Below are 21,051 nucleotides of genomic sequence, written 5' to 3'. Positions count from 1 at the left end.
TTTTTACAAATACATACAACATTTTTCGTACAGCCCTTTGTCCGTCCGTTCCCAGTACCCCTTCCCTTTTCTGCCTCGCCCCTTCTGAGTGGACATCGTCATTACTAAAACCTTTTCACAAATCCATAAAACTCTTTTCGTACAGACCTCTGTCCGTCTGTTCCCAGTTCCCCTTCCATTTTTCCTTGCCCCTTTTGAGCGGTCTTCATCCTTACTGCAATCTTTTCACAAATCCATACAACAGTGTACGTACAGCACTCTGTCCATCCGTTCCCAGTTCCCCTTCCCGTTTTTGCCTCGCCCCTTTTGAGCGGTCGTCGTCGTTACTGCAACCTTTTTACAAAAACATACAACATTTTTCGTACAGCCCTCTGTCCATTCGTTCCCAGTTCCCCTTCTCTTTTTTGCCTCGCCCCTTTTTGAGCGGTCGTCGTCATTACTGTAATATTTTCACAAATCCATACAACATTTTCCCTACAGCCCTCTGACCGTCTGTTCCCAGTTCCTGTTCCCGTTTTGTCTCGCTCATTTTGAGCGGTCGTCGACGTTTCTGCAACCTTTTTACAAGTCCATACAACAGATTTCGTACAGCCCTATGTCCGTCCGTTCCCAGTTCTCCTTCCCTATTTTACCTCGCCCCTTTTGAGCGGACATCATCATTACGACAACATTTTCACAAATCCATACAACATTTTTCGTACAGCCCTCTGTCCGTCCGTTCCCAGTTCCCCTTGTATTTTTTACCTCGCCTTTTTTCAGCGGTCCTCGTCGTTACTGCAGTCTTTTCACAAATCCATTATACATTTTCCGTTCATCCTTCTGTCCGTCTGTTCCCAGTTCCCCTTCTCTTTTTTAACTCGCCCTTTTTGAGCGGTCGTCGTCGTCACTCCAACCTTTTCACAAATCCATACAACATTTTTCGTAAAGCCCTCTGTCCGTCCTTTACCAGTTACCCTTCCCTTTTTTTCCTCGCCCCTTTTGAGTGGTCGTTGTCATTATTGCAACCTTTTCACAAATCCATTCAACATTTTTCGTACACCCCTCTCCGTCCGTCCCCATTTCCCCTCCCCTTTTTTGCCTCGCCCCTTTTGAGCGGTCGTCGTTATTTCTGCAAACTTTTCACAAATCCATACAACATTTTGCGTACAGCCCTCTGTTCTTCCGTTCCCAGTACCCCTTGCCTTTTTTTGCCTCGCCCCTTTTGAGCGCTGGTGATCCTTACTGCAGTCTTTTCACAAATCCATACAACAGTTTTCGTAAAGCCCTCTGCCCGTCCGTTCCCAGTTCCCCTTCCCTTTATTGCCTTGCCCCTTTTGAGCGGTCGTCGTCGTTACTGCAACCTATTTACAAATAGATACAACAGCTTTCGTACAGCCCTCTGTCCATCCGTTCCCAGTTCCCCTTCCCTTTTTTGCCTTGCCCTTTTTGAGCGGTCGTCGTCATTACTGCAACCTTTTCACAAATCCATACAACATTTTTCGTACAGCCCTCTGTCCGTCCGTTCCCAGTGCCCCTTCCCTTTTTTGCCTCGCCCTTTTTGAGCGGTCGTCGTCATTACTGCAATCTTTTCACAAATCCATACAACAGTTTTCGTACAGCCCTCTGTCCATCCGTTCCCAGTTGCCCTTCCCTTTTTTTGCCTCGCCCCTTTTGAACGGTCGTCGTCGTTACTGCAACCTTTTCACAATTCCAAACAGTAGTTATCGTACAGCCCTCTGTCCGTCTTATCCCAGTTCCCCTTCCCTTTTTTGCCTCGCCCCTTTTGAGCGGTTGTCGTACTTACTGAAACCTTTTCACAAATCCATACAACATTTTTCTTACAGCCCTCTGTCCATGCGTTCTCAGTTCCCCTTCCCTTTTTTATCGATCCCCTTTTGAGCGGTCGTCATCCTTACTGCAAGTTTTTCACAAATCCATTCAACATTTTCCGTACAGCCCTCTGTCCGTCCGTTCCCAGTTCCCCTTGTATTTTTTACCTCGCCTTTTTTCAGCGGTTGTCGTTGTTACTGCAGTCTTTTCACAAATCCATACAATAGGTTTCGTACAGCCCTCTGTCCATCCCTTCCCAGTTCACCTTGCCTTTTTTGCCTCGCCCCATTTGAGCGGTCGTCGTTGTTACTGCAACTGTTTCACAAATGCATTATACATTGTCCGTTCATCCTTCTCTCCGTCCGTTCCCAGTTCCCCTTACTTTTTTTGACTTGCCCTTTTTGAGCGGTCGTCGTCATTACTGCAACCTTTTCACAAATCCATACAACACTTTTAGTCCAGCCCTCTGTCCGTCTGTTCCCAGTTCCCCTTCTCTTTTTTGCCTCGCCCTTTTTGAGCGGTCGTCGTCGTCACTCCAGACTTTTCACAAATCCATACAACATTTTTCGTAAAGCCCTCTGTCCGACCTTTCCCAGTTCCCCTTCCCTTTTTTGCCTCACCCCTTTTGAGTGGTCGCCGTCATTACTGCAACCTTTTCACAAATCCATACAACACTTTTAGTCCAGCCCTCTGCCAGTCCGTTCCCAGTTCCCCTTCCCTTTTTTGCCTCGCCCCTTTTGAGTGGTCGTCGTCCTTACTGCAACCTTTTCACAAATCCCTACAAGAGTTTTCGTACAGCCCTCTCTCCGCCTTTTCCCAATTCCCCTTCTCTTTTTTGCCTCACCACTTTTGACCGGTCGTCGTCGTTAGCTCAACATTTTTAAAAATACATGCAACAGTTTTCGTACAGCCCTCTGTCCGTCCGTTCCCAGTTCCCCTTCCCTTTTTTGCCTCGCCCCTTTTGAGCGGTCATCATCCTTACTTGAAACTTTTCACAAATCCATTCAACGTTTTTCGTACAGCCCTCTCCGTCCGTCCCCAGTTCCCCTCCCTTTTTTTGCCTCGCCCCTTTTGAGCGGTCGTCGTTATTTCTGCAAACTCTTCACTAATCCATACAACATTTTTCGTACAGCCCTCTGTTCTTCCGTTCCCAATACCCCTTCCCTTTATTGACTCGCCCCTTCTGAGCGGACATCATCATTACTACTACCTTTTCACAAATCCATACAACAGTGTTCGTACAGCCCTCTGTCCATCCGTTCCCAGTTCCCCTTCCCTTTTTTGCCTCGCCCCTTCTGAGTGGACATCGTCATTACTAAAACCTTTTCACAAATACATACAATATTATTCGTACAACCCTCTGTCCATCCTTTCCTAGTTCTCCTTCCCATTTTTGCCTCGACCCTTTTGAGCGGTCGTCGTCATTACTACTACTTTTCCAGAAATCCATACAACATTTTTCATACAGCCCTTTGTCCGTCCGTTCCCAGTACCCCTTCCCTTTTCTGCCTCGCCCCTTCTGAGCGGACATCGTCATTACTAAAACCTTTTCACAAATCCAGACAACAGTTTTTGTACAGCCCTCTGTCCGTCCGTTCCCAATTCCCCTTCCGTTTTTTGCCTTGCCCCTTTTGAGCGGTCGTCGTCGTTACTGCAACCTTTTTACAAATACATATAACAGTTTTCGTACAGCCCTCTCTCCGTCCGTTCCCAGTTCCCCTTCCTTTTTTCCTTGCCCTTTTTGAGCGGTCGTCATCCTTACTGCAATCTTTTCACAAATACATATAACAGTGTTCGTACAGCCCTCTGTCCATCCGTTCCCAGTTCCCCTTCCCTTTTTTGCCTCGCCCCTTTTGAGCGGTCGTCGTTGTTACTGCAAGCTTTTCACATATCCATACAATATTTTTAGTACAGCCTTCTATCCGTCCGTTCGCAGTTTCCCTTCCCTTTTTTGCCTCGCCCCTTTTGAGCAGTCGTCATTGTTACTGCAAGCTTTTCACAAATCCATTCAACATTTTTCGTACCGCCCTCTATCGATCCGTTCCCAGTTCCCTTTCCCTTTTTTGCCTCGCCCCTTCTGAGCGGACATCGTCATTACTACAACCTTTTCACAAATCCATACAACATTTTCCATACCACCCTCTTTCAATCCATTCCCAGTTCCCCTTCTTTTTTTGCCTAGCCCCTTTTGAGCGCTGGTCATCCTTACTGCAGTCTTTTCACAAATCCATACAACAGTTTTCGTAAAGCCCTCTGCCCATCCGTTTCCAGTTCCCCTTCCCTTTATTGTCTTCCCTCTTTTGAGCGGTCGTCGTCGTTACTGCAACCTATTTACAAATAGAAACAACAGCTTTCGTACAGCCCTCTGTCCATCCGTTCCCAGTTCCCCTTCCCTTTTTTGCCTTGCCCCTTCTGAGCGGTCGTCGTCGTTGCTGCAACCTTTTCACAAAACCATACAACATTTTTCGTACAGCCCTCTGTCCGTCCGTTCCCAGTGCCCCTTCCCTTTTTTGACTTGCCCTTTTTGAGCGGTCGTTGTGATTCCTGCAACCTTTTCACAAATCCATACAACACTTTTAGTACAGCCCTATGTCCGTCTGTTCCCAGTTCTCCTTCTCTTTTTTAACTCGCCCTTTTTGAGCGGTCGTCGTCGTCACCCCAACCTTTTCACAAATCCATACAACAGTTTTCGTACAGCCCTCTGTCCATCCGTTCCCAGTTGCCCTTCCCTTTTTTTGCCTCGCCCCTTTTGAGCCGTCGTCGTCGTTACTGCAACCTTTTCACAAATCCAAACAGTAGTTATCGTACAGCCCTCTGTCCGTCTTTTCCCAGTTCCCCTTCCCTTTTTTGCCTCGCCCCTTTTGAGCGGTTGTCGTGCTTACTGAAACCTTTTCACAAATCCATACAACATTTTTCTAACAGCCCTCTGTCCATGCGTTCTCAGTTCACCTTCCCTTTTTTATCGATCCCCTTTTGAGCGGTCGTCATCCTTACTGCAAGTTTTTCACAAATCCATTCAACATTTTCCGTACAGCCCTCTGTCCGTCCGTTCCCAGTTCCCCTTGTATTTTTTACCTCGCCTTTTTTCAGCGGTCGTCGTTGTTACTGCAGTCTTTTCACAAATCCATACAATAGGTTTCGTACAGCCCTCTGTCCATCCCTTCCCAGTTCACCTTGCCTTTTTTGCCTCGCCCCATTTGAGCGGTCGTCGTTGTTACTGCAACCTTTTCACAAATGCATTATACATTGTCCGTTCATCCTTCTGTCCGTCCGTTCCCAGTTCCCCTTCCTTTTTTTGCCTTGCCCTTTTTGAGCGGTCGTCGTCATTACTGCAACCTTTTCACAAATCCATACAACACTTTTAGTCCAGCCCTCTGTCCGTCCGTTCCCAGTTCCCCTTCCCTTTTTTGCCTCGCCCCTTTTGAGCGGTCGTCGTCGTTACTGCAACCTTTTTACAAATACATACAATATTATTCGTACAACCCTCTGTCCATCCTTTCCTAGTTCTCCTTCCCATTTTTGCCGCGACCCTTTTGAGCGGTCGTCGTCATTACTACTACTTTTCCAGAAATCCATACAACATTTTCCATACCGCCCTCTGTCCATCCGTTCACAGTTCCCCTTCCCTTTTTTGCCTCGCCCCTTTTGAGCGGTCGTCGTCTTTACTGCAATTTTTTACAAATACATACAACATTTTTCATACAGCCCTTTGTCCGTCTGTTCCCAGTACCCCTTCCCTTTTCTGCCTCGCCCCTTCTGAGCACATATCGTCATTACTAAAACCTTTTCACAAATCCAGACAACAGTTTTTGCACAGTCCTCTGTCCATCCGTTCCCAGTTCCCTTTCCCTTTTTTGCCTCGCCCCTTTTGAGCGGTCGTCGTTGTTACTGCAAGCATTTCACAAATCCATTCAACATTTTTCGTACCGCCATCTATCGATCCGTTCCCAGTTCCCTTTCCCCTTTTTGCCTCGCCCCTTCTGAGCGGACATCGTCATTACTACAACCTTTTCACAAATCCATACAACATTTTCCATACCGCCCTCTTTCAATCCATTCCCAGTTCCCCTTCCTTTTTTGCCTAGCCCCTTTTGAGCGCTGGTCATCCTTACTGCAGTCTTTTCACAAATCCATACAACAGTTTTCGTAAAGCCCTCTGCCCGTCCGTTCCCAGTTCCCCTTCCGTTTTTTGCCTTGCCCCTTCTGAGCGGTCGTCGTCGTTGCTGCAACCTTTTTTACAAATACATACAACATTTTTCGTACAGCCCTCTGTCCGTCCGTTCCCAGTGCCCCTTCCCTTTTTTGCCTCGCCCTTTTTGAGCAGTCGTCGTCATTACTGCAACCTTTTCACAAATCCATACAACACTTTTAGTACAGCCCTATGTCTGTCTGTTCCCAGTTCTCCTCTTTTTTAACTCACTCTTTTTGAGCGGTCGTCGTCATCACTCCAACCTTTTCACAAATCCATACAACAGTTTTCGTACAGCCCTCTGTCCATCCGTTCCCAGTTGCCCTTCCCTTTTTTTGCCTCGCCCCTTTTGAACGGTCGTCGTCGTTTCTGCAACCTTTTCACAAATCCATACAAGAGTTTTCATACAGCCCTCTCTCCGCCCGTTCACAGTTCCCCTTCCCTTTTTTGCCTCGCCCCTTTTCAGCGGACGTCAACCTTAGTGTAACCATTTTACAAATCCATACAAGAGTCTTCGTACAGCCCTCTGTCCGTTCGTTACCAGTTCCCCTACTTTTTTTTACCTCGCCCCTTTTGAGCGGTCGTAGTCCTTACTGCAACCTTTTCACAAATCCATACAAGAGTTTTCGTACAGCCCTCTGTCCATCACTTCCCAGTTCCCCTCCCCTTTTTTGCCTCGCCCCTTTTGAGCGGTTGTCGTCATTACCGCAACCTTTTCACAAATCCATACAACATTTTTCATACAGCCCTCTGTCTGTCCGTTCCCAGTTCCCCTCCCCTTTTTTGCCTCGCCCCTTTAGAGCGGTCGTCGTTATTACTGCAAGATTTTCACAAATCCATACAACATTTTTCGTACCGCCCTCTATCCGTCCGTTCCCAGTTCCCCTTCTTTTTTTTGCCTCGTCCCTTCTGAGTGGACATCGTCATTACTACAACCTTTTCACAAATCCATACAACATTTTTCGTACAGCCCTCTGTCCGTCTGTTCCCAGTTCCCCTTCCCTTTTTGCCTTGCCCCTTTTGAGTGGTCGTCATCCTTACTGCAACCTTTTCACAAATCCATTCAACATTTTTCGTACAGCCCTCTCCGCCCGTCCCCAGTTCACCTCCCCTTTTTTGCCTAGCCCCTTTTGAGCGGTCGTCTTTATTACTGCAAACTATTCACAAATCCATACAATATTTTTCGTACAGCCCTCTGTCCTTCTGTTCCCAGTACCCCTTCCCTTTTTTGCCTCGCCCCTTCTGAGTGGACATTGTCATTACTACAACTTTTCACAAATCCATAAAACATTTTTCGTACAGCCCTCTGTCCGTCTTTTCCCAGTTCCCCTTCCTTTTTTGCCTTGCTGTGGATAACTGGCTAGCTGAAAAAAGGTCTCATAGACATAGTCCAGCTGGCTGGACAAAAATGCACATCGCTCTCAGCTTATCTGAAGTAAAGCAAAATACACTGTCTTTGGCTGGTTTTGTTACACAATAACAGGACGATTTCGGTGGGAAAAGAATGTTGCAGGTGGGAACAGAAAGCTACAGAAGAGAAACTAGGGGCGGGCTTGGTAATTAGGCAACTAACCAGTAATGAGCTTAACTTTTGTAATATGTATGAGCTAATTATAACAAGGTAGAAAAGATGACTGTAAGGCGCAATAAACGAAGTCTGCTGATCACTCATATTGAGTGACTGTGTCTTCCCTCCGTCGCGACAAATGGCGCCCGAACAGGGAACCTAGAGAGGGCTGAACCTGCGAGCCATGGTTCAACGGAATTTCGGGTACCGGTCCTGAAAGCAGCGCAGGAGGCGGAAGGGCACAGTCCCCGCACCCAGGAGCACCTACAGAGGGTCCCGCCGGCCACACGTCGCCGAAGTCTCGCAAAGGCTGCAACAGCGCTGACGAAGGTATGGAGAGACAAGCGACGTATGATTCTCTCATTTGCTTTTTAGAAAAGCGGAGCGTTCAGGACATAGATTGTAACAAGGAATTACTCGGGTTATTAGCGTATGGGATAGCATCCGGGACCCCCGCGGCAGCGGCGAGCGGCGGCACGCGGCACGGCAGGCCCCTTCCCAGCCGCGGTTTCTCTCCAAGGCGGCACACCCCCCCCCCTCCGATCGGCGCCATGGCGATGCAAGCGGCCAAGCGAGCTAACATCTGGCTGCCCCCAGAGGTCAATCGGATCCTCCATATTCGGAACCTGCTGTATAAAAATCACAGCGGAGGAAATGTATGATATTTTTGGGAAATACGGACCTATTCGACAACTCAGAGTTGGAAACACTCCTGAAACAAGTGGAACAGCTTAAGCTTCTCAAGGAAAAATACGGAATTGATTACAAGCCCACAAAAAAAAAAAAAAAAAAAAAAAAAAAAAAAAGTGCTTCAGATGTCACCTACAAGAAATGGGTTTCTGCTTTGAACTAGCAAACATCTCTGTGTTTAAAAAGAAGCCTTTTTGCCTTGATGGAGATAATTTATTCTGTATTTTATATTTATGCTGTATTCTGAATGTGGAAATTGGTTGGGACTAGGAGGCTGGCTTAAAGGCATTTTGCAAACGGGATTATTATTTTTGATCATTATTGTAATAATAGTTTTTTGATCAAAACCAGCCAAAATTATTTGTAAGCATTAGGCATATCTGAAGAGAATGCCTTTATTTGAATCAGCAGTTAAGGTGTAGTTTAGTCTGATGCTGTGGTTTTATCTGCTCCTGGTGAATTTTTGAAGTGATGAAATCAGAGATACAAGGTATACTAAGAGTTATGAGGTAATAAGGTAATAATCTAAGTAAGGGTGCTGTCTTTTATATCTACAAGTGCAATATGCTTTTATGTAGCAGAGAGAAACTTTAACAATAATGTTGCTTGAGCGAGATGTGCATGTGACAACTTGGGAAAAGGGATATCACAACTGGAGTGCAACAGTGTTTCTATGTCTGGCAGAGTGAAATCTTTCAAGACCTGAGTTTAGACAGTCTAAAATAAATTGTTAGTATTCAGAAAACCCATCTTAAGCCTCTTTTGCTTGCATAGTGTTATGGAAGTCAACTGCTATTGTAGAGAATTAATGATTTTTTAATACATATTAACAAATACTACTATTTTAACTTGAGGCAGTTGAGTGAGAAATACTCACGTGTAGCATTTGAGGGAATGTCAGCATAAATCGCACTTACAGTAAGACTGAATTTTTAATTACTGTACTCGTTAAGATTCGATGATGCCATAAGGCTAAGGCCTTTTATCACAGTTGCTCGTCTTGCAACGGCTAGAGTAAAATCTTTGGGTTTACAATCAATACCCCATTGCTTATATAATTGTGATACGACCTTCACAAGGGCTTTAATCCTCCTTGTTGGTCCGGGAGCGTTCTCCTTGCCTTACTGGTCCAGCCGCTCTGGCCGCCTATTCACCCGATTCCAGGGGAGTAATTCACAGGTTTCGGCACCACTTTTTGCCTTCAGAGGTGTGGCGACCTGGTTCAGGAACAGCATGGCAACCAACCCCAGGCCGCTCGGGCCATCAGCTCACAGACACCAATGTGGTGGATGGCAAATGGCTTTTATTGATAAGTGGCATGGCCTTATATAGCTTGGGTTTACAACGTCAATTCCGTCTGCTTACGTCATAAGCTAAAAGCTATTGGCTATCCGGAGAGGGGCCCTATATTTCCATACAGCGTGACATCTTCCAGCCGCCAAGCCCTAACTACCTACACTTGTTGTGGTTTTAGTTCATGTTTCTGAATAAATATTAAGACCCCTCCATCAGTTCCAGGTTCCCAATATCTTATTCCCCAGGTTCGTCCTAATAGCCATCTGTGGTCATATAGCGTGTAGGATTTTTAGTATAACATGCTTACAGTTGCCACGGCTTCTTTTAAGTAGTTATCCGGCTGTGACTTTATACTGAACTCCTATTGAATCTTCCCATCAACCTAAGGTCCACTTGAAGGGTTGATGTTCTTTTTTTCTTTAAAGTCATGGTAATCAATACCATTGATAGGATACTAGCTTTCATTTCCTCACTGTTCAGTACCTCTCTGCCTTCCTCGTCGACTCTTCTGCAGAGAGCAACGGGATATCAATATCTTCTCGGCAGTAGCAGGTAGTCTTCAGGGGAATTTTACTGTTATCCTTTCAGTAATTTCCAAGGTCTAAAGAGTTAGTTATTGCAGGAGCGGTCTGCAAACTAGGACCATGCATGGCAATCAGTTAGCAGAGGGGAACGTGCTCGAGCTTGTCTAGACAGCAATTAACATGATGAGGCATGTTTACAGAGCACAGGGGAGCGGGAGACGGATGGCGCCAAGGATGGCGCCAAGGAAAGGTAACACCTTGCTGTTAATTGATGGTAGTTAACCACCAATCAGGGATTGCCTAGTATGCAGTGCTTAGCTTCAAGAAGCAATCTGTTTAAAACGCGCAGCTTCTGAAAGTGTATAAAAACTCGTGCTTCTGTACAATAAATTGACATTTGCTTGCATCAAGCTGCGTCCCGTCTCTTCATTTGCCGCAAATTGGTGACCCCGACGTGATGCGTTTAAGGATCTGACGTGAAGGGCTCTCGAATCGCCTGTCTGAGCGACATGCAGCGAATCCCACAGAACTTTGAATGATCTGCTGAAAGGAAGCAGGAGCCGGCCAGAAATCCCTCTGGAGTTGAGAGGTGAGCTGTGGGAAATCCGTAATGGGGAATCACGCTTCGTCCCCAGAAAGAGATGTATATGGACTCATGAAGGGTCTTCTAGTCAGATCAGGGAGTCCGTGCCTCAATCTCCTCAAATGGTGACCCCTATGGTGGTGTTCCGAAGCCTTGGAAGAATAAGGACAGAAAAAAGATAGCTCGTGGAAGAGGGCTGCCTTCCGGAGGAGACGGCTTGGCTGAACTTGCTGTCTGGACCAGGCGGACAAACTAAAACCCGAGTATAACACCTGTATTCATCGAGACAGGTGAGCACCAAGAAACTTTAGAGACTTTGAAAGAATGAAAGTGTGTACATACAGCAGCCAATTGTATGATGCTGCCGCGGAGGGGAACTCCGTGTCGGGAATGCATTTAACATCTTGGTGGCAAATTCTGACAACTCTTTGCCAAGTGTGGACTAATTCTACTAACGGTGCTAAACCAGAGGAAGCTGTAAATTCCACCGACAGCACGACTCTTCTCAAGACACAGTCAGCGATGGCGATTCTGTCCACATCTCCTCTGCCCCCAAAGCTTCTGTCACTGATTGCAGCGACCCTCACAACACAGGACCAAGCACGGGAACAGGACAACTCGGACAATGATTTTATTGACACTGATAAACCTTTTGATCCAGGTCCTATAGATCTGGAAAAGGAGCTAGACCTTTCCCCCACCCCCTTGTCTCTCCTGATGCATTGATTGTATTTTTGGGGAGGGTGAAAGGGAGTCTGAGGGATTGGTGGCAGGAATGCAAGTGGGAAACACTTCAGTGATGGGTTTTGGGAGTCGCTATGGCATGTTCAGTATTTTGTCAGACAAATCAACCTTGAGAGTGGCAGCCTGTGCAATACGAGGCTGTTAAAGGGTTAAGCAAAGCAGTGCGGGAAGTGAGGATTCATAATACATTTGCTATGTCCCTTCTTGAAGTGATGGCTGAGCCTTATACGCTCACAGTGCATGATTGGAAGTTATTGCTTTGTATGGTACTAACTGATACAGTATATGATGTGGTTATTTGATTTTTGTGAGCTATGTGTAGTGGCCTTGACTGAAAACCTTAATCGGGGAATTGCTGTTAACTATGAGCAGTTGGCTGGAGAAAATTAACTGTGCCGATTCTGTGACTCAGGCAAGGTATCCCAGGGACAACTGTTTGCAAATGAATGAGATGGCTATTAAGGCAGTCCGGATGCGGGAGTCTTGCCACAGTGTTGCAGGGTCCTAGAGAGTCACTAACTTTAATACTAACTTTATTGATTGGCTTCAGAATATTTTGCAACAAGCTGAACATCAGGAAGCTCAAGGGTTGCTTTTAAAACAACTAGCTGTGATAATGTCAATGAAAATTGTAAACGGGCAACTTTCACTATCGCAACCCCAACATGTGTCAAATGATTGTAACACAGAACTCACAGCAGACTGTAATTCTCAGGCTGAGTTCTGGAATGCAGCATAACAGATTTTTGCTTCTCTAATCTCTTCTGTAAGAATAGTACACGCTCTTTAACTTGCTTAGTAAATTATGCTGCTAGCTTGCTAAACAAAGTAATACTACAAATACTGTTCTTTTTTTTCTGGCTTATTAACAGATGTTGATTCTGTCCATCATATGTTGCTACAGAACCGAGTTGCTATTGATTTTTATTATTAGCACAGGGACACAAGTGTGAAGACTTTGATAGGATGTGTTACGTGAATCTGAGTGACCACTGTGAATTAATTTACAAATGTATACAAAACTCAAAAGCCTTAAAACAAAGATCTGCAACAGAGCCAGGGGCGGGATGCCTTTGGTCTCTTCTCACGGCTGGAAAACTTTGGGCCATGACTCAAAAGTATTACAGGATTTATTATAATTATCTTTAACCACCTTATTGATGTTTGCCTTATGTCTCCCATGCTTTTTTTTCCTGTATTCAGTGTTTAGTTGATTGTAACATAAATCAGGTCATGGTCACCCAGCTACAAACACGCTTTGCCTCCTCGCAATTAACAAGCAAAAAAGAGGACAGAGAATGTCTGAAGAGAGAGATAGGAGAGGAAACTGGAGAATATTTGACCTAACAAGAGATGAGAGAACAGCTGGGTATTGTGAAGGAGAATAGGAAAGATAAACATGGTTATCTAGTGTTTAATAGGTGTCTGCACTCTTGTAGAGATATATACCATTGTAACTGCATGAATGATTTCTGCCCTGAGCCTGGTGGAGCATACAGCTGCGGTTTGTGTCCGGGCTCAGAGATGTAAATAGGGGCTTCTCTGTTTTGGTGAAAGTGTTTCTCTTTGCACAAAAAAAGAGGGAATGAAGGGAATGACCCCAGAGGTATGTTCAGAGAAGACATGCTATTTTCGAACTTTTTGACTGAACCAGTTCTTGTTTGGTGTGCCCTTCCACCTATGTATAATGTTAATCCAAAAGAAGATGATACTGTTTACACTTTGAATGTCGATAATTGTCTTTCTGTAGATGCTAATGTAGTAGGAGGCTATGATGGGAACGTGTCGCAGCGGTTCTTCTCTTACCCAGAGTAACAGCAGGGAAAGCATTAAAGAGTTAAATCACCTTGTTTGGTAGGCAGTTAAGAATGTGAGTCAAAATTGCCACTGCTTTTTGTTGTTGGTTCAGGGACATGGCTGTGAGGATTTGGATGGTATGTGCTGCGTGGATTTTAGGCACCCCATTGCAGCAACATGTTATCAAAATCTGAGAAAATGTCAGCCTTTTTGGCATCCATTCACTCAATTGGCAGTATTGTTTGTTTGCTATTACCTTGGTTGCTGTCATGTTTGCAAGGGCCCTGCAGAACATGGCAAACCTGGTACTAGCTGTTCAAAAACAAAAAGGGAAAATTTTAAAATTGTACGGAACAAAGACAGTGGGTTATTTTGACATTGATAATATGTCTCAGTTGTTTTTTTATTTGTTCTATTACTTATACCTTGTTTTTACTCGTTCGGTTTCAAAGGTTCTTTTTGTGCAACAGGAAGGGGGAGATGCAGGAGCGGTCTGCAAACTAGGACCATGCGGGGCAATCAGTTAGCTGAGGGGAATTTGCTCGAGCTTGTCTAGACAACAATTAACATGATGAGGCATGTTTACAGAGCACAGGGGAGTGGGAGACGGATGGCGCCAAGGATGGCGCCAAGGAAAGGTAACACCTTGTTGTTAATTGATGGTAGTTAACCACCAATCAGGGATTGCCTAGTATGCAGTGCTTAGCTTCTAGAAGCAATCTGTTTAAAACGCGCAGCTTCTGAAAGTGTATAAAACCTCGTGCTTCTGTACAATAAATTGACATTTGCTTGCATCAAGCTGCGTCCCGTCTCTTCATTCGCCGCAAGTTATCTCTTAAATATATTTCCACCTCGTTGGTTGTTGTGCCTGTTTCCAGGCGAATCTTATAGTACACTGCCTTAAAACTCTATACCAGTCTGTTTCATATACTTCCCAAAGTTCAGGTACTGACAGTTCCCATCTGCAGGAGCGGTCTGCAAACTGGGACCATGCACGGCAATCAGTTAGCTGAGGGGAATTTGCTCGAGCTTGTCTAGACAACAATTAACATGATGAGGCATGTTTGCAGAGCACAGGGGGGTGGGAGACGGATGGCGCCAAGGATGGCGCCAAGGAAAGGTAACACCTTGCTGTTGATTGCTGGTAGTTAACCACCAATCAGGGATTGCCTGGTATGCAGTGCTTAGCTTCAAGAACCAATTAGTTTGAAATGCGCAGCTTTTGAAAGTGTTTATAAACTCGTGTTTCTGTACAATAAACTGACATTTGCTTGCATCAAGCTGCGTCCCGTCTCTTCATTCACCGCAAATTGGTGACCCCAACGTGATCCGTTTAAGGATCTATAGTGAAGGGCTTTCGAATCGCCTATCTGAGCGACATGCAGCGAATCCCACAGAACTTTGAATGATCTGCTGAAAGGAAGCAGGAGCCGGCTGAAATCCCTCCGGAGTTGAGAGGTGAGCTGTGGGAAATCCGTAATGGGGAATCAGGCTTTGTCCCCAGAAGGAGACGTTTATGAGCTTATGAAAGGTCTTCTTAATAAACATAAGAAAAATATCTCTGGGCAAGACCTTAAAGCAATGCTCAAGTGGGTGCAAGTAAATATGCCCGCAGTGACTGCATCTACAATTTTTACGCGGGAACTTTGGGACGACACAGGGGTGAAATTATGGGATTCTGCGACAAAAGGCAATATTGAGTCCCACCGTCTGCTTTCTTCATGGAGAGTTATTTTTGAGACTATGAAAGCAGAGGAAGGAGAGGAGGAGGAATCGCAAGCTCCTATAGCTCTTTCCTTATCAGCCTCTAAGTCACAGTGCTCTAGACCCCTGGGTGTCAATGCAGTGGGGTATCCGCCAGAAGAAGATCCTTTTGACCCAGGACCGATAGACTGTGAAAAAGAACCTGATTTATACCCTCCTGATCTACGTGATGTGTGGACAAAAATAAAGAAACAAGCCTTAAAGGAGGGGGATTTAGAAATGGCCAAAACTATAGTTGCTCCGGTCTTGTATTCTCAGGGTCGAGCAGGGGGAGCACGATGGGAGCCTCTTTCTTTTTCGGTTGTTAAAGAACTGCGCCGCACAGTCACAGAACATGGTATTTCTTCTCCCTATTTTATAAGTCTGTTATCTTCTGTGTTTGATACTTATATCATGACTCCTCATGATTTGAAATCTTTAGCACGATTGCTATTAACCCCGACTCAGTATACGTTGTGGGAGTCGCATTGGAAAGGAGGATTGCAAGCACTCCTGCTCTCGTATGTTAATCATAATGATCCTGTATTAGCTGCACTGACAATAGAACATCTTACGGGCACCGGTGCACATGTTGATCCGGTAGCGCAGGCTCAACACTGCCCCCGTGCGACTCTCGAGGCAATTAGAGAAGAGTCGAAAAAGGCTTTTTTCCAGGTTCCTGACGTACAAAAGCCACAAAAAGCCTTTACTAACATCACTCAGGAGTCTCGAGAACCTTATATGCAGTTTATTGATAGACTAAAACAGGCTTTGGAACGTCAAGTAGATAATGTGGAAGCTCGGGATATATTGCTAACAAAACTAGCTGTTGAAAATGCTAATGCTGATTGTAAAAGGCTATTGAAGTCTCTTCCCAACCCAAACCCCACTCTGGTGGAAATGGTGGAAGCATGTAACCGAATCGGTACGGTTGACCATAAGTTTGAAGCTATGGCTGCTGCTTTTGCAACGATGCGTGGTGTGGGGAATTGCTATGGTTGTGGTAAGCCTGGTCATCTAAAGAGAAATTGTCTTGCGCGGGCTGCGGGGAATAAACAACAACCTCCTGGCCCTGGAGTTTGTCCAACATGTCGGAAAGGGCGTCATTATGCTAATCAATGTCGATCTAAGTATGATTTCCAGGGACAACTGATACAGGGAAACCAACCGCGGAGCGCGGGGCAGCGACTCGCGCAGACACAAGTGCCACAGCTGACATTTCAACAAGCTCAGAGAGAAGCAACGACACCTCAAGTCTCTGTCCAGCAACCTCAGGCAGCGCAGGATTGGACCTGGCAACCTCACACACAGTAACGTTGCTCGATTCCTCGGTTCATTTATTATCAACAAATGTCAAAGGATCATTACTCCCTGATACACAGGCTCTATTAATTGGTAGATCTTCCACAACATTGTCTGGTCTATTTGTTTTACCAGGTGTTATTGACTCTGACAGTGTGGACGAAATCAAAATCATGGCATGGACTCCATTTCCACCCTGTACGATACCTCAAGGTAGTAGAATAGCGCAATTGATTCTGATCCCGGCAGGGGTAAGCTCTCTTACCACTGATCACCCTCTGCAGAGGAGAGGAGGTTTTGGTTCTACAGGGTTGCCTCACATTTTGTGGGTACAATCTATTTCTCCACAGCGACCTATGTATCAGTGTACCCTTATTTACAATGACCAACAAATAGCACTAAATGGGATCATTGACACTGGAGCTGATGTCACAGTAATTTCTCAAGCCAAATGGCCTCCACAATGGCCACTGACTAATGTCTCTCAGACACTGGCTGGGATAGGGGGGACTGGTAACAGTCGTCAGAGTTTGGAACTAATTCGAATTCAAGGACCAGAGGGACATGTGGCTTCTGTTAAACCTTTTGTGCTACCTGTCCCTATGGTTTTGTGGGGACGTGATGTATTGTCACAATGGGGAATGTCCATCCGTACACATTTTTAGATGGGGCCATTGAAGTGCGTGACACCCTGAAAATAACCTGGAAAACTGATGTTCCTATTTGGGTGGATCAATGGCCCCTTCCTTTGGAAAAACTTCGCGCACTTCAAAACTTAGTCTCAGAACAACTGTCCAAAGGACATATTGTACCCTCTACCAGCCCATGGAATTCACCAGTTTTTGTTATTAAAAAACAAACTGGCAAGTGGCGCTTGCTCCATGATCTCAGAAAAATTAATGATGCTATGGAAGATATGGGAGCCCTCCAACCCAGGCTCCCGTCTCCAACTATGATCCCTCGACATTGGCATCTCTCTGTCATAGATCTTAAAGATTGTTTTTTCAGTATCCCATTGCATCTAGGTGATACCCCAAAATTTGCCTTTTCCATTCCAAGCATCAACATGCAAGCTCCGTTGCAGAGATATCAGTGGGTTGTACTGCCACAAGGTATGAAAAATAGCCCTACAATGTGTCAATGGTACGTTGCAAAAATACTCAGTCCTGTCCGAAATGCTATGCCTACTGTGTTATTGTATCATTATATGGATGACCTTTTAGTGGCAGCACAACATCACAAAGTCATGGAGAAAGCTGTAGCCCTTGTCACAGATGCCGTGAATTCGGCAGGTCTCTCTATAGCACCAGAAAAGGTCCAGAAGTTTCCCCCTTGGAAATATCTGGGCTGGCGAATAAGAGCACACACTATTGTTCCTCAACCATTGCAGATCAATACCAATGTAAGAAACCTGCATGATGCACAAAAATTACTGGGAACAATAAATTGGGTTCGACCATTATTGGGAATTTCTAATACAGACTTGGGTCCTTTGTTTGACCTACTAAAAGGGGACACTAATCTTTGTTCTCCACGTAGTCTTAACTCTGAAGCAGATACATCTTTACAAAAGGTTGCCTCAGCTATCGCTTCTCGACAGGCCCACCGATGGGCTCCTGAACTACCTTTTTACTTGATTATTTTAAACCCTGCATGACAGCCTCATGCCCTGATATTTCAATGGGACCTTCAGAACTCAGACCCCCTGTTAATTATTGAATGGATATTTTTACCTAACCAGTCTACAAAAACTATTTTGACACAACATGAAATGTTTGCCTCTCTGATTGTTAAAGCTAGATCACGCCTGTTAACCTTATCAGGGAAGGATTTTGTCTGTATTTGTCTACCAATAACAACAGTATACTTAAAATGGCTTTATCAGCAGTCAGACACCTTTGCTATGGCACTTGCTGACTATACAGGTCAAATAACTTCCCATCCACCTTCACACAAACTGTTTAACATTGATTTTCGTCTGATGTTAAAACCCAGAAGAAGCGAACAACCCTTACAGGCACTTACTGTCTTTACAGATGGATCAGGCAAATCACATAAATCTGTTCTTCTATGGTGGGATGATCAACGGAGACAATGGGATTCGGACATAGAGACAGTCTCCGGTTCACCTCAAATAGTAGAACTGAATGCAGTTGTTCGTGTTTTCCGAAAATGGAATGTACCACTCAATCTTGTTACTGATTCTGCTTATGTTGCAGGTATTGTTACACGAGCTGAAGCTTCTGTGCTGCGAAATGTTTCACATTCACAACTTTTTACCCTGTTACAGGAACTTATTTTCCTTTTGGACTCTCGATCTGCACCTTATTTTGTTATGCATATTAGGTCTCATACCTCACTACCTGGTTTTCTTGCAGAAGGTAACCGACGAGCTGATCTATTGACGTTACCAGTTCAAGTACTGCCAGACCGTATTGCACAAGCTAAACTGAGTCACTCTTTTTTCCATCAAAATGCTGGAGCTCTTAAGCGACAGTTTGACCTTACTTCTCACCAAGCATCAAATATTATTGCTGTCTGTCCTGATTGTCAAAAACATTCTTTCCCATCAATTGCTGCAGGAGTTAACCCTAGAGGATTACAAAGCCTACAATTATGGCAAACAGATGTCACACATTATTCTGAATTTGGTAACCTTAAATATATCCACTCTTCCATTGATACATTTTCAGGTGCCTTGTTTGCCTCTTGTCACACAGGAGAAAAGGCACGAGATGTTCGTAGACATTTAATGCGTGCTTTTGCTACATTGGGTATTCCCTCAAAGATAAAGACAGATAATGGTCCAGCTTATGTTTCAACAACTATAAAAACCTTTTTTGCCCTATGGGGCATAACTCATATTACTGGCATTCCTCATTCCCCCACCGGTCAATCTCTCATTGTACGGTCTCATCAGTCTCTAAAACGTTTATTACAACAACAAAAAGGGGGAATGGGAATGGCTATTCCGGAGGAACGGTTACAGAAAGCATTGTATGTTTTTAATTTTTTGAATTGCTCTTTAATAGATAACAACCCACCGATACTTCGACATTTCACTGCAAATACCTCCTTCGAGGCACGGGTTAAAGCCCCAGTATTGGTCCGAGATCCAGAAACAGGTAAAATTAATTAGACCATATCCTCTTGTTACATGGGGAAAAGGTTATGCTTGTGTCTCCACAGAAAAAGGACCTAGATGGATCCCAGCGAAGAATGTAAGACCTTTCCGTGAACCTTTACCGCAGACAACTGATAGCGACACTGACCCTACAGAATGAAATAAAAACTGTGTGAGGCTTACTGTTTTGCATTAATGTTAGATACCCAAAATCAGGACATAGAATATAGATTTTGCTTTTTACAGCGCCTAGAATGAACACTATCACCCTGGATCAAACCACTTAACAAAGGTAATACTCTTGGACTAAGCACGGGAACAGGACAACTCACAGGACAACTCGGACAATGATTCCATTGACACTGATGAGGGGAATGGAGGATTCATAATGAGAGAACAACTAGGTATTGTGAAGGAGAATAGGAAAGATAAACATGATTATTTAGTGTTTAATAGGTGTCTGCACAGTTGTAGAGATATATAGCTATGTAACTACATGAATGATTCCTGCCCTGAGCCTGGTGGCGCATACAGCTGCGGCTTGTGTCCTGGCTCAGAGATGTAAATAGGGGCTTCTCTGTTTTGATGAAAGTGTTTCTCTTTGCATAAAAAAAGAGGGAATGAAGGGAATGACCCCAGAGGTATGTTCAGAGAAGGCATGCTATGTTTCTGACTTTTTGACTGAAGCAGTTCTTGTTTGGTCTGCCCTTCCACCTATGTATAATGTTAATCCAAAAGAAGATGATATTGTTTACACTTTGTCAATAATTGTTTTTCTGTAGATGTTAAAGTAGTAGGAGGCTATGATGGGAATGTGTCGCAGCGGTTCTTATCTTACCCAGAGTAACAGCAGGGAAAGCATTAAAGAGTTAAATCACCTTGTTTGGTAGGCAGTTAAGAATGTGAGTCAAAATTGCCACTGCTTTTTGTTGTTGGTTCAGGGACATGGCTGTGAGGATTTGGATGGTATGTGCTGCGTGGATTTTAGGCACCCCATTGCAGCAACATGTTATCAAAATCTGAGAAAATGTCAGCCTTTTTGGCATCCATTCACTCAATTGGCAGTATTGTTTGTTTGCTATTACCTTGGTTGCTGTCATGTTTGCAAGGGCCCTGCAGAACATGGCAAACCTGGTACTAGCTGTTCAAAAACAAAAAGGGAAAATTTTAAAATTGTACGGAACAAAGACAGTGGGTTATTTTGACATTGATAATATGTCTCAGTTGTTTTTTTATTTGTTCTATTACTTATACCTTGTTTTTACTCGTTCGGTTTCAAAGGTTCTTTTTGTGCAACAGGAAGGGGGAGATGCAGGAGCGGTCTGCAAACTAGGACCATGCGGGGCAATCAGTTAGCTGAGGGGAATTTGCTCGAGCTTGTCTAGACAACAATTAACATGATGAGGCATGTTTACAGAGCACAGGGGAGTGGGAGACGGATGGCGCCAAGGATGGCGCCAAGGAAAGGTAACACCTTGTTGTTAATTGATGGTAGTTAACCACCAATCAGGGATTGCCTAGTATGCAGTGCTTAGCTTCTAGAAGCAATCTGTTTAAAACGCGCAGCTTCTGAAAGTGTATAAAACCTCGTGCTTCTGTACAATAAATTGACATTTGCTTGCATCAAGCTGCGTCCCGTCTCTTCATTCGCCGCAAGTTATCTCTTAAATATATTTCCACCTC

The 21,051-nt window shown here is 44.6% G+C and overlaps 2 long non-coding RNA genes across 2 annotated transcripts; both read right to left on the bottom strand.

Moving 5' to 3' along the window:
* Positions 1–250: 250 nt before the first annotated feature.
* On the bottom strand, positions 251–771 carry LOC121080586. Its single transcript, XR_005825428.1, has 2 exons — positions 670–771; positions 251–333 (listed from the first exon to the last, which is right to left on the bottom strand). It is a non-coding gene; the product is annotated as an uncharacterized LOC121080586 (long non-coding RNA).
* Positions 772–2,549: 1,778 nt separating this feature from the next.
* LOC121080585 lies at positions 2,550–2,821 on the bottom strand. Its single transcript, XR_005825427.1, has 2 exons — positions 2,700–2,821; positions 2,550–2,587 (listed from the first exon to the last, which is right to left on the bottom strand). It is a non-coding gene; the product is annotated as an uncharacterized LOC121080585 (long non-coding RNA).
* Between the last annotated feature and the right edge of the window lie 18,230 nt (positions 2,822–21,051).

The sequence above is a fragment of the Falco naumanni genome, chromosome W, assembly GCF_017639655.2.
Source record: "Falco naumanni isolate bFalNau1 chromosome W, bFalNau1.pat, whole genome shotgun sequence".
NCBI lineage: Eukaryota > Metazoa > Chordata > Aves > Falconiformes > Falconidae > Falco > Falco naumanni.
Note: the sequence above shows the minus strand (reverse complement) of the source record. Positions and strands in the feature narration are given on the sequence as shown.